Below are 13,209 nucleotides of genomic sequence, written 5' to 3'. Positions count from 1 at the left end.
TTGCGAGTCAATGATGATGAAATGATGATGAAGAACATACAACACCCAGTCATCATGAGGCAAAGAAAACCCCTGACCCTGCCGGGAATCGAAGCGAGGAAGCGAGAATGCTACTGCAAGACCTCGAGCTGTGGAACTATATTCATACAAGGAAATATGGAACTATATTCATACAATGAAATATCCACAAGAAATTATGAATTAGCACACAGATTTTAAATATAAATATTATCTCAAAAGTTTTATTGACATAATAGAATACAAAAAGAAATACTTGTATGGTAAACAGAACTTACACAGACCATAGATAAAATTTAAAGGAAAATAAGAATAACAAAACTTAACATTATCTACAGTAAGCCGTATATACTATGTAAAATTTGTAGTAAGGAACTGTCAAAACTGAAGTGTCAAAATGTCTGACAAAAACGTATTTTTACATTTTGTAACTACAGAAGGTAATATACTTAGCAGAACATAACAGGAAAAAAATTACTACACATACAATTGGTCACCACTATCAATTAGACATGAGTACCAATGCAACTGTGAAGTTAAAACAGCCATGATTTAGGTATAGATAATGTTACCAATGTAATTTCGTAGGCAACCCCTCGCTGTGTTCTCTTAGAAGCTGGCTCCAGGTCACCAATAATGGACTGCATATGACTGAGAATTGTTGGCAATGTAAGTGCCTGTGAAATATTTCCATCCGCAGCTGGAGGCAAGAGTATTCAGCATCTACATGGACCACAAATCCCTGACCTTCCCCTTCTGCCAGCACAATGCTCTCCAGGGTAGTTTAGTCAATTGGAATCTTTTGCCCAATCTTCTGCCGACATGTCTCAGGCCTAAGCGAGGTAGTGGGAGACTGTTTATCACATATCAACACCATCATGGAGACCATCGATCTCACACAACTGTCACAAGCACAGCAGTCTGACCAAAAACTCCAAGACCGCCTAAACGATAGTACGGCAGGCCTGCTGCTGACTCTCATTGATGTACGAGAGGCAAACACTATGGTGTATTGTGACACCTCCAATGGAAAAAAATTGCCAATTCGTTCTGGGATAGCTGCTCAAACAAATGTTTCATAGCCTCAAAGATTTACATCACCCAGAGTAACAGCGACGATGAAGCTCGATCTAATCATTATGTGTGGCCTGGGATATAAAAGGATTGCCATCAATGATCTCACACATGCATGAACTGTCAATTCAGTGAAGTTTCACATTATGTTCATGTGCCAATAGGCAAATTCCAGAACACAACTAAGAGGTTCACCCACATACATACTGACATCCTAGGATCCCTACCACAATCAGAAGGTGAACGATATTTGCAACCAGTTGTTGGTAGATTCCATCGAGACGCTAGATGCCACTTTTATGTCCAACTGGGTTACTCACTTCAGATGTCCACTGCGTATAATAGCTGACAGACGACATCAATTTGAGTCCAGTTTGTTTAGCAAGTTTTGCAGCATATCATGTCACATAACAATAAGTTATCATCCAGCGAGCAATGGCGTGGTCAAGTGATGGCACCAGTCCCTAAAATCTGCCCTAGTGTGTCATGAATTGAAGTGGAAGATGGCACCATCATCAGTTCTGCTCAGCTTCCACATCATAAGCAAACTGGACCTTGATGCATCACCTGCTGAACTGGTCAATGGGGAAATGCTACAACTGCCACATGAATTTGCCGATCCAAGTGTCTTGATGGGGAACATATCACAATCACCACAGTTCATAGTGCATTTGAGAGATCAGATCTCAAACATGCGATGACAACCAGTGTCACAACATGCCATGCAATAAATGTTCATCCATAGAATTGAAGCATGGCATCCATGTCATTCTGTGATAAGACAGCAAGACAATGAATATTTTGATTAATGGGAAGAGAAACAGGTTGTCTCTTAACCAAGTTAAACCAGCATTGCCTTGGGTCAATTTCCCCCCCCCCCCCAAATCAATCAACACCATTGTCTGACGGAAGATACCCACCTCCTGAAATCCCAGTGATGCAGATGCTACGTTGGACACTATCCAGATGCCAGGTGCATTTCCTGGCGAGATTTAAGGGCGGTGCCTGAGACAACTAATGAAGACGATGTTCAGCCTCCTGTGGGGGAGCTGTGCGGTGACAGGTAGTCACGTAGCTGTCATCACATGATCAGTTGATCACTTACAAATATCGACTGCCACACTGGCCATTAAGAGTGCTAACATGCGGTTACTCTCTGCTGTGGCATGTGGATGTTCGGTCGTTTTCGAGCGATATATTTTAGATTATTCCATTGTTGACTGCTTACTGAGACCTTTGCGTCAGAAAATGAATTGTTTATTCCAGCTGTCTTAATTCGGTTTGCCATGTTTCTCGTGATTCCTGCAATTTGGAAGATTCTAATTATGTAAGCAAGATGCACTGCTTAAAGGAGCCACCTGAATGCAATTCTTCCACAATAATAGCATGAAATCAAGCTGCAGTCCTCGTTGACACCAAGACTTGTGACACATAAATGTAAATTCCGTATATGTTACATGTACATATACATACATATTTATACATACCACATGCCACTTCTGTAGGTATTTAAAAACACGTGTACATTTGAATGCAAAGTTGTGTCAACATTTCAAAGTAACTGGTGAAGAACTTTTGGAGCATTAAGAGTTTGTACAAATGAACATGAGTTTTTTTTTACTAACGATGTATCCCCTTTATATACTATATATGGTGCTCCAGTAGGTATAAAAAAACCGTGCTCGCATTCAAATGCAACATAGTGTCAAAATTTCAAAGCAGTCAGTGAAGGACTTTCAGAGATATATGATTTTGAACAAAAAACATTTGTATTTTTATTTATATAGGTTCTGGCACATTGTGAATGGAGACATTAATTAACCACCAACTGTGGAAACAGTGGGCTGATATTTGAAATGTCATAAGGATGTTTTTCCAACCAGTTGGAGAATTTAAATACATAACAACGTAACTTACCAGTTAATTTTATCAGTGATGAACCACATATTTGAATGAACATACCCATGCATTCTGAAGAAAGTTGTCAATATATTTTTTTGGGGAATTGTTGCAGCAATTTTGCTGGTGAAAACTTGCACTGTTCGTACCATGAGTATGGTGCTCTCCATAGAGCACTCATGACACTGCTGTTGAGTGCTCTAAATCCATCATCATTGTTCTGATGTTATGTTTCTCCTGAAAATTTTCAGTAGGTTTGCAGGTAGCCAACCATGATGAAATCAGTTATTCCACAGCCTGAAACAAAAGCATATTGGTTGGCATTTAGTGGTCAAAAATCTGTCATATATCTTCTCTATCTATTACAGTAAATGAACTGGTTCATAGATGGCACATTTGCCTCGATCAGCTTTGTTCTTGAAGCTGTGTATGGTTCTGTTTCTCGGCCAATTAGTTGTTCCCTGACTGCCATTTGTTATGATGTAGTAAAATATGGGTTGATCAAAAAAATCACATCCCAACGGAGTTTCCTTAAATTTCAAAAGCTTGATGGTATCTTCTGTACCAGAGACGTTCAAGATTTTCACAGCACCATAATTGATAGGGCTTCTGAGATTTGCAAGTGGGTGATTCCCTACTAAGGAACTTATTAAAATCATCTTGCCAACTTTCGCAAGTTTTGGTGTTTGTTTTGGACTTTTTTTGAAATTATTTACTTTGAGGCCTATAAACCTACATATATCCTCAGTAAACCAACTTATGGTTTGTGTTAGAGGGTATTTCAAGTATCAGTATGATTTCTCCTCTTTTTTGTTCCATTCACAAATGGTGTGCAGTGAGAATGAACGTAAGTAAGCCTCTGTATGAGCTCACATGTCCCTGATTTTCCTCACTCGTCTTGGAAATTATGTTCTTGGAATTTCACCTGTGAACCTCTGTACCATGAACAATGGATTTTTTTGCAGTGTATAACACTGCAGCTTTATAAGCATCTTTATATTCCCACTCTCTCCTCCTTTCATCCCAATTGGTAACTCTATAAAATTTATCGTGATGATAGCAAAAAACCTTTCCTGAAAAAGATAAGTACATTAACATATAACTCAAATTTAAGTTTTAGAAAACCTGTACTGAATGTCTTTGTCAGGAGCATACCGATGCACAGAAGTGAAATGTTGGCACTAAGTGGGTAGAGAGAGAGAAAAAGGTGCAGAAGGTTTTGACACGTAGTGCTACAGAAGAATGCTGAAAATTAGATGGATAAATTGAGTAAATAAAGAAGATATACTGAATGTAATTTTGACGAAATAAAATTAATGGGACAATGTGGCTAAAAGAAAGACTACTTTGATAGGATGCATCCTGATACATTAAGAAAAAGTTCGTATAGTAGTGGAGGGAAAAGTAAAAGGTACAAATTTGTAGAAGGAGTTACAGCTTTGGCATCATTAAACATGTGAAAATGGATTTAGGTTGCAGCAGTTATCCAGTAATGAAGAGACGTGCACAGCATGTGGAGTTGGATCAAACGAGTAAATAACTTGGATATTCTCTTCATTCTCTTGAAACACGATTATTTTCTAAGGTGCTACATCCAAAAATGTAATAAATTCACATAAATTTTATGTTGCGTTGCATTTCCTATATTCTTTGTTATTACAGAAGTGTGATAAGAGAATTAAGATGGTCAACCTTAAATTTGAATTGAATAAATTGTATATTTTTCCCAAAATATACTAGTTACAATTACTAATATTCCTCTTTTTTAATTGTACCTCCAAATTTCTTAAAACAATTTTTACTTCTAATAATCATCGTTGATGCACTTTGCACATCGTAGATGGGTTACCAATCTTTGGTGTGTCTTGTCGTGTAATATCTTTCCCGAGAGGTAATTGTCTGCTACACTGCTTCTTTCAGTAATATTTGATCGCTCACGAGTAAGTGGGTTTGGAAAATTCGTTGAAAATGCCCGTTGGTCCGCTGAGAGCATTTGGAAGGAAACACATCGAATTGTTAAGTGCATGGTAAGTTTTACTACTTGATTTCGAAATTATTGCAACATACTTTTTGTGCTCACTATTGCAGCGGTATCTCCTTCATATGCTCTTAACCTGAAATTGTTCCAGGACACCCACGGCAGCGACGTTTGGCGCGACAGCCGGTGCTGCTCTAGTGTATTTCACCGACTGGAAATTAGTTCTTCAATATGTTCCTTACATTAACGGGAAATTCAAAAGTGAAGAGTGATATAGCGTGAATGTTCTTCCGTAGTCATTATGAACCCTACCATCTCCATGTAATATATTATTAATGCGTATTATATACGGCATCCTATGTACAAAATGTAACTTTATAATGAACAGTGAACGACATAGAAAATAAATTATACTGCTGAACAGAATAAACTGCATCAGATTTGTGTTAAAAATGAGCTTTAGATTGTGAATCTGATTAAAGTACTGTATTCAGACTGTCGGTTTTGTGACAAAACTGTCAGAAAAATTTGTTAATCCCTATTTGTATGTTAGTGCTCTCTACCGGGAATACATAGCGCGGTTGCTAGAGACACTACTAAAAAACTTTAGAAGTTACCATTAATAGCAGCTCTCGGGGTAAATGGTAAGCAGTAGTTGAATAGACTTTGGCTATTGTAAACCTTTTCGAAAATTTGCTGTTCGTAGTTTAACCTGTGTTACCAGCAACTTAGTCATGACAAGTCAAGCTACATAATCTAGTCGCATCATTTTATTTTTTATGCATTACCAAGTCGAAATTATAATGGAAAGGTGAGTAGGGACAGGTAGAGAAGAGGGAGGGTAAGTCATTTTTCATCTTGCAAAGTCAAATTGGAGCAGTATAATATTCAGTATGGTCATTAACAACCGGTTTTGTGAAGAAATTTTGTTAAGAAACTCATTATTTGTTCAGTCTCATAGCTTTTCAAACTCGAAACATGTTGCAGGTCAGTGGTTAATTGTCATGTGTGACATACTCCTTTTGCTTACATCCAACAAGCACCAGATAATGGAAGAAGTATCTCAAGTAAAAAAACATCTACAACTCAAAGGACATGGCAATGTCATAGACATTACTACTTTATGCTCCTGTTCTGAATATAAGCAAGCAACATACTTGGAGGATTGTTTAAATAATTATATTCACAATAGTTGGAAGCCAAAAGGATATGGGCTAAAAGTATGTATTGGAACCTCTGCTCCCTGCCCATGAAATCTTGGTTGTGGTGACAATTGATCTGTGGCACAGCCTGAGGTCTAGGTTAGGTTGGAATGTGACACTTTGGTTGAGTTGGCGAAGCTAATTAATGGTAAAGCAGAAAATTTGGTTATGGTAAGAAGTTGACTGGTTATAATGTTTGTGCCATATTGAAAAATACAGGGGGGGGGAGTTTAACATGTAACTTTTACCGTGGTATGTAAAAAATATTAGCAATATGGAGGTGAAGAAAGTTTGCTTTACCACAGCATTATTGCTATGTGACTGGACCTAGATGGGCTAACCACCCAGAGGGATTGCGTAACATTCTAAATATAACTGGAACATTATCACACAGGAAGTGTGTGCTGTGGTGGTTCATAACACAAGTGTAGAATACATTTGCATTTTCACATTCAGTTCCAGGTTTATTATAAATGTCTCTTCAGGAAACCCATGCTTTAGCATGTGACAAAAATACAGCATGTTCTATGTTTGGACTAAAAAAAAAAAATTTGTGCAACCCCATTTAAATCAAAAGCAGTTGCTGGATAATGTCACAGAGGTTTGCTGTTGACTATTTTGCATAAATTTTCTTATGCCCAATTGACCAAGAAGGGATTCGTGTGCTACTCAATATTCTTAATGATGTATTGTGCACCTGTATACCCTGAACCATGACTAGAACTTTATTCGTGATAGTGTTTAAATTTAAATACATGTTAATGCAATATCTTCCCCCAACACAAGGCAAAAAAGGTTGTCATCCCTGTACTGAAGAAATTTTATAGTGACGTGGTAAAGAAAAACATCAGTGACAACATTTTGTCATACACATAAGTTTGATACAAACTCACTTTTAAGAGAATTCCTATTTAACCACATCATAATGCACACTTCAGAATGTTGCTCAAAATGATACTCTTAATATAGTTGAGAATCTATTCTGGTAGTATAATTATTTTCTCGAAAAGAGTTGCTAATTATGAAGGCCTGTTATACAAAAAAAAAAAAAATTAACACTAAGTTTATCTACTGACTGCCAGAATTATTTTGGAGAGATTAGCAGCAAATTGTAGGCTTATGCTTTTTGTGTAACAACTCGTGTAATGTGCTTTACATACAGTTTTAGGTGCAATGAGAATTACACCTGAATTTTATATGTGACTGTGAGTAACTCTAGTTCTACTGGTGGTGGACAAGAAAACTCGCACCAGGTTCTAATAAGGAAAATGGTAATGTGCAAAAATTAATAATGGAGTAGCACCTGAAAGGCAAATTCCAGGGTAGTATAAGCTTTTCATTAAATAATAGGACAAGAAAGAAAAACCAGCTCTGAAGTAATCATATGGTAAAATCTGAATTAAATGATAAAGTTCGCCATTAAAAGGTGGAGAAAAATAAGGGACACAGTGAAGAAGAAGAAAGGGGGGAAGGGGGCAGTGAATGTAAAAATGTAAACAGGTAGAAAGAGTTCCAGGGTGTAATGTTGCATTGAGATCATTAGAGACAGAAAACATAGTGAACGGACTGCTGTAGCTGTGGAGGGAAAAACAGTGAAATACGCAAACAAGCAGAACTCAAATTTTTCTTCCTCAGTTTCTTTGACTGCTGTGCTTGCCAATTGATGCAGCCTTAAAGTTGACTAAATAAAATATGATTCTTCACCTGGAGATGCTACCAAATAACACTTGTAAAATCTCCAAATGCAAGAGAATCGTGACTGTTGACTTCGATAATAATCATTCATGATTCTTAGTTTGCTGCTTTGAGGCATAGCTGTTAAAAAGTCCAGTCTTTTTGCACTCCCTCAGTGTATTCATTATATTTTTATGTGGATTTTTGTACGTTGGTTAAGTGATATGAAGTAAAGTAAGGTTGTGTAAGTGCACTTTCGGGGCAAGTGCACAATTAGTTCATAGCTTCCATGAAATATTTCATACAGAACTGCCTCCTCATGATCATGTACTGAACTATTTGTACTTCATTCTGTCTTAGCTAGAATGCACTGGTGTCAGATGCAGCATTTCTAGAAGCATTCCTATGCATGCATTCAGTCACAGTAGGGTTGCTGAGTTCACATGCATTTTCTTTGTGCTGAAGATTAATACTGGGGAAAGTACTGTGCACTTGCCCCATCCTGAATTTTCAAGGGGAAAATGTCCAGCAAGATGGAAATGTGGAACAGGAAAATGAATGAGTAGTTAATGAATAGAATTCTTAGGTAAATGAATACTGTCCTTTTAACTACTTTCAATGTTTTCATTTAAAGATACACTTTGACAGGGCTAGTCTATGGCAAAAAACTGTGTAACGAAAATGGAAATAGGGAAACAGTATACACCAAGACATGTAGAAGCTGCTGTGGAGGAGGTGCAGACTGGCCATCTGAATACAAATTGTGCTTCTAGGGTATACAATGTACCATATTTTACATTAAAACATAATGTTAAAGGTAGAGGAGAGCCCAAAATTATACTCTTGGGGTCACTTGACCATGTTCTCAACTGACATTAAGAAGAGCATGACAGCAGTAGTATCAGAGATGGAAAAGGATGGCGTTGCACTGTCAAGACAGGAGCTTTTGCCATTGGTAGGCTTGTTTGTTAGAAGTAATAAACTGACAATGCCATTCACAAATGGCAAACCAAGCTTTGATGGCACTATCCTGTCATAAAGATCAGTAATTCAAAAAACCCAGAGAATTGAAATGTGCAGAAAAAAATGTCTGCATCCATTCATTATCCATCCCTATTTGAGCCTCACTGGAGTTACTGTAAGTGTTCTTGGTATTGAAAATACACCAGATATGATTTTTAATTCAGAAGAGAGAGGATTTGCTGGGTGATACCTAAGAAACTAAAGGTGTGGGAGGTAGGGGATTACCTTCTTCAAGAACGTCTTCAGGCCAGGATAATATTCCTCTGTTCTGTTTACTATAGATGAAAGCAGGTACAAACTACCTGCATTACTAATATTTAAAGGGAAATTTGTGTAGAGTGATTGGCAAGTATCTGAAGGAGGAATGTTTTGTGTACTTATGCAGCCACTCACAATGGTTGGAGGGAAGCTGCTGTGTTTGAGAATGTTTTCAACAAATCATTTTTACTGTCACTAGGAGGAAATAGGCCTACTTTACTTATGTGTGACAACCATAAAACAAATGTATCTACAAAGCCAAGAGAAATGGTAAGGCACGGAAACATCACAGTTTTGATTGTGGCTCGTCATAGATCTTTCATTCTCCAGCCATTGGACTTAACTGTGGTGGAATCTGTAAAAAAGTCATGAGACATAAATCTCATTAAAAAATGTCAAAAACATCATAATGGCCAGAAAAGCATTTATTAAGATCTTACGTCTTGTGGTGAGTTTAGACCCATCTCTTATCCAGGTAGAATTTTATAAAGGAGGAATTTTCCCACTTGAGAAAGATGCGATTTCAGAGGAATTGTTCATTCCTATAGCTCTTCAATGTTGGAAAGCAGAGCACCCACAGACCGTTTCACAAGTATCATTCTCTTATTCTGTTGATGATCCAACATCCTGTGGGAATCCCTCAACATCTACCCAATCTGTTTTTTCTTTTAGCAATTGACTTAACATAAGCCAATCTTTAAGCGAAGGGCAAAGAAAAACATTTGAAGACTTACTTTTCGAAACGGTTCACTGTTGTAAATGCCTAATAGAGCAAAGAGGAAGAGAGTAGCTAAAGGATCAGAGATAATAACTTCAGATGAAATGCATAAGAGCTTATAGCCCGGCAAAAGGAAAATGAAGAAATTGAAAAGTTGAAACAAGATTGAAAAATTCTGAAATTAGTAAAAAGTTAGACTAATAGCATGACAAGTAATAAGATGGCTGGTTCTCACAGATGAACCTCTAAAAAGAGACAGGTTGTGGAAAGTCATCGAAATCAGACAACGATGAGTACAGCATCAGAAATTATGATGAAGGGTACTGCAATGATCGTTTGGATGAAAGTGTGGTACAAGAGGAAACAGTAACACAGGAAGCTGTGAAGAAAGAAGTAGAATGACAAATGTAGAGGTGTTCAGTACTGGTGACTGGGGTACTGAAGTATGCTGGTGAAACCCAGGTAAGATGCTATATGGGGGTGATGTTGGGAGTTTGATGCAGATAATCTTGTTTGTATTTTTTGAGAAAATATTCAGTGCTCAGCGGTCAAGCCACATTCAAGATTCTTCCTAAAGAAGGCATTTGCATAGAAAAGAGTGATAAATATTCTTCCACACTCCAGAGAAGGAAAATGGAGGTATGTGACCTTTAATGCAGAATTCTTTAATTATAATTTGTAGTAATGTGTGTTTTGGTATATTTGGTTGTCATTTATTATTTTGTAAAACTACTGCTAGTTTGTTCATCATTGTAGAGTGAAGAGATTTGCTATCACTTGTAATTTCCCCCTTTATTGTAAGCTGTATTATGTGTAAAGATGTGCGTCTCTGCCCTTTTTCAACCCTTTATGCTGACGAAGAAAGAATTTTCTCTGTGAAAAATCATTAAAAAATTCTTTAGTATTATTTAGTATTTTAATATTGATGTGCATTTTCTTGGGGCTCACAAACATCTTGACACATTAGGGCACAAAGTTGAGAACTCAGAAAGTTTTAATCAAACTTTGGAGTTTCAGCCATGAAAATAAATGTCAGAATACGTACTATTGGACACTTGCACCCATATTACTGTCAACTAGAAAGAGAATTCTCACAGGCTATTTATGTACTTCCCCACTTTAGAAGGGTAAGTGCACAACTAGGCTTTTTAAACAACTTTTCTATAATCAACAGTAAGTGCTTAGTGAAACCACTATTGAATATCTGGTACTGAGTTTTGAATCTGCACCAGATGGCACGGAACTCGATGACCACTAGAGGTCTCTGCAGCAGTCGCTCTGTACACTGTGGGTGCGTGCGCTCCTGGCCCCGAGTCTAATGTGTGCCTACAGATAATGGTGTGCTATTTGTTGAAACACCAATTTCTAAATTTAAGGTTTAGGTTAATTTGTAATTTGCATTAGTACTGTAATACAGAAAGATAATGTCATTTCATTTAAACATGTATGTTTACGTCCTTCCACATTCCAGAGACCACTCTCTGTAGGATCTGTTTAATATGACTAATGTAATGAAGTCTCTTCCTATACCCTCCAGGAGGTCAACATAATCAGAGTAGTCTGTGCAGGAAACAGCTTCAGAACATCCCTGGAATTTTATACTGTTGCAGGAGAGGACATTGCCCGTAATAAGACGGGAAATAGTGTCCACAGTAGTGGCAATTTGTGCCTGTCCCACTAACTGTACTAGGCCTCCTGTGTGCCTACAGATAATGGTGTGCTATTTGTTGAAACACCAATTTCAGAGATAGAGCAGCTTCATAAACAGCAAAGACACAGTATATAAATATATGGTCCTCCACTGACAATGGAAAAGGCTCACCTTGACTGATGCAGGGACACAATATGCTGCTGCAGTTGGTCACTGCTGGTTGTTTTGGGTCAACCTGCAGATGCAACTAGCAATATTAATTGCTGACCAGCAGTGCCACAGGTTTCCACTTTCAAATGGTTGTGGATTGAGGTAATCTGCTGCAGTGTGCCTGTTTAGCAAATAGTGATGCTTGTTAGTTTCTTGGAATTATTATTGGAACTGCTTATTGTTTTGAAGATAGATAAACTTAGAATTCTGTGATTTTCTAGGTGAGAAAAGATGTTTGGAGCTGAATTTGCAACTATGTAAAAAAAATATGGATGGCAGGCAAATTTAAACCTACATATGTGAGCTGCGTTAGTTTGGGAATGAAACCCAAGTTGTACTAGTTTTCTCAGTGCATTATTAGCTTTTCTAAATTTCCACTGCTTTATCCATAAACATGTCAGTAGTATGTCAGTATGGGTGTGATCTTGTTACAGTGTGCACCTAAGGTGCCCATTCTCCGTTATATCACCAACGCATTTAATTTTTGACGATGTGAGTCTGTTGATCTAATTGTTTTACTACTTGAATGTGTAACGAACTGTAGGCTTATCTGTCTCCTTCCCCATTATATAGATCATATTCATTAAAGTTATCGGAAGCTGCATAAAAATGAATTTTAATGAGCTAAAGTTAACAAACTGGCTACAGACTTGTGTACTGCACATTAGACTTTTTGCAGGTCATATACAAAATTAGAGTAGAGCATCAAGTATGAAATTTCACTTTACTTGGGATTCACAGAGTCTGAGAAAGCCTTTGCCTCAATTTCAACAAAAGCTGTGCCAGTAGCCCATGATAAACAGACCACGTATTCCATCTGTGTTAGTGTAACTCAGGAATATTTTCATCACAGTAATAAAATCTGTTACATTTCATGAGGATTCAGAACTGAAAGTGAGTACAGACATAGCAATCCACTTTTACCAAAGCTATTTCATACTCCTGTGGAGGAAGTTTTCATATACCTAAACACAGAAAAGAGATAATACAGAACTTAACTGCTTTCAGTTACATGATGTTATTTGTTTTCCTCTAATGCAAAAAACTTCAGCAAGTGGAAGAAGTTTGTAAAACAGAGTCGAAAATAAGCTCAAATATTGTGATTCTTCAGTTTCTCCTGGCATGTTTGTTGATTGAACAATCCATGGGTGTACTGCCAATTCATAGTGTCCAATAGGCACAATATTTTGGTGATCAGGCATGTCCCCATTATCAGGTATGCTTATGAAGTGAGCTCCAGAGTACGCACAAATAACTTACATCCCCTCCCTGTATGAGCCACCCCCTTCGCTGTCCGCACCCCATGCATCGGTGGTTGCGGAGATGCTAGCATTGGTTTCTGTGTTAACTTTGATGTAGGTGCTCATCTGCCTTGGTCACTCGTTTGCTGAGAGTCTTCTTAATTAAACTTAGTGCTGGTTCCCAACACATGCTGAGATTATAGCCACAGTCTCAGTTGATGAGATTGTCCCTGGTGCAAATTTCTACGGCCTCTCGAACTGTC

General features: G+C 37.6%; 1 long non-coding RNA gene across 1 annotated transcript; it reads left to right on the top strand.

Moving 5' to 3' along the window:
* Positions 1-4,846: 4,846 nt before the first annotated feature.
* LOC126484154 (uncharacterized) lies at positions 4,847-5,399 on the top strand. Its single transcript, XR_007587816.1, has 2 exons — positions 4,847-5,018; positions 5,121-5,399. It is a non-coding gene; the product is annotated as an uncharacterized LOC126484154 (long non-coding RNA).
* Positions 5,400-13,209: the final 7,810 nt, after the last annotated feature.

The sequence above is a fragment of the Schistocerca serialis genome, chromosome 6, assembly GCF_023864345.2.
Source record: "Schistocerca serialis cubense isolate TAMUIC-IGC-003099 chromosome 6, iqSchSeri2.2, whole genome shotgun sequence".
NCBI classification, from domain to species: domain Eukaryota; kingdom Metazoa; phylum Arthropoda; class Insecta; order Orthoptera; family Acrididae; genus Schistocerca; species Schistocerca serialis.
This window is presented reverse-complemented; position numbering and strand designations above follow the sequence as displayed.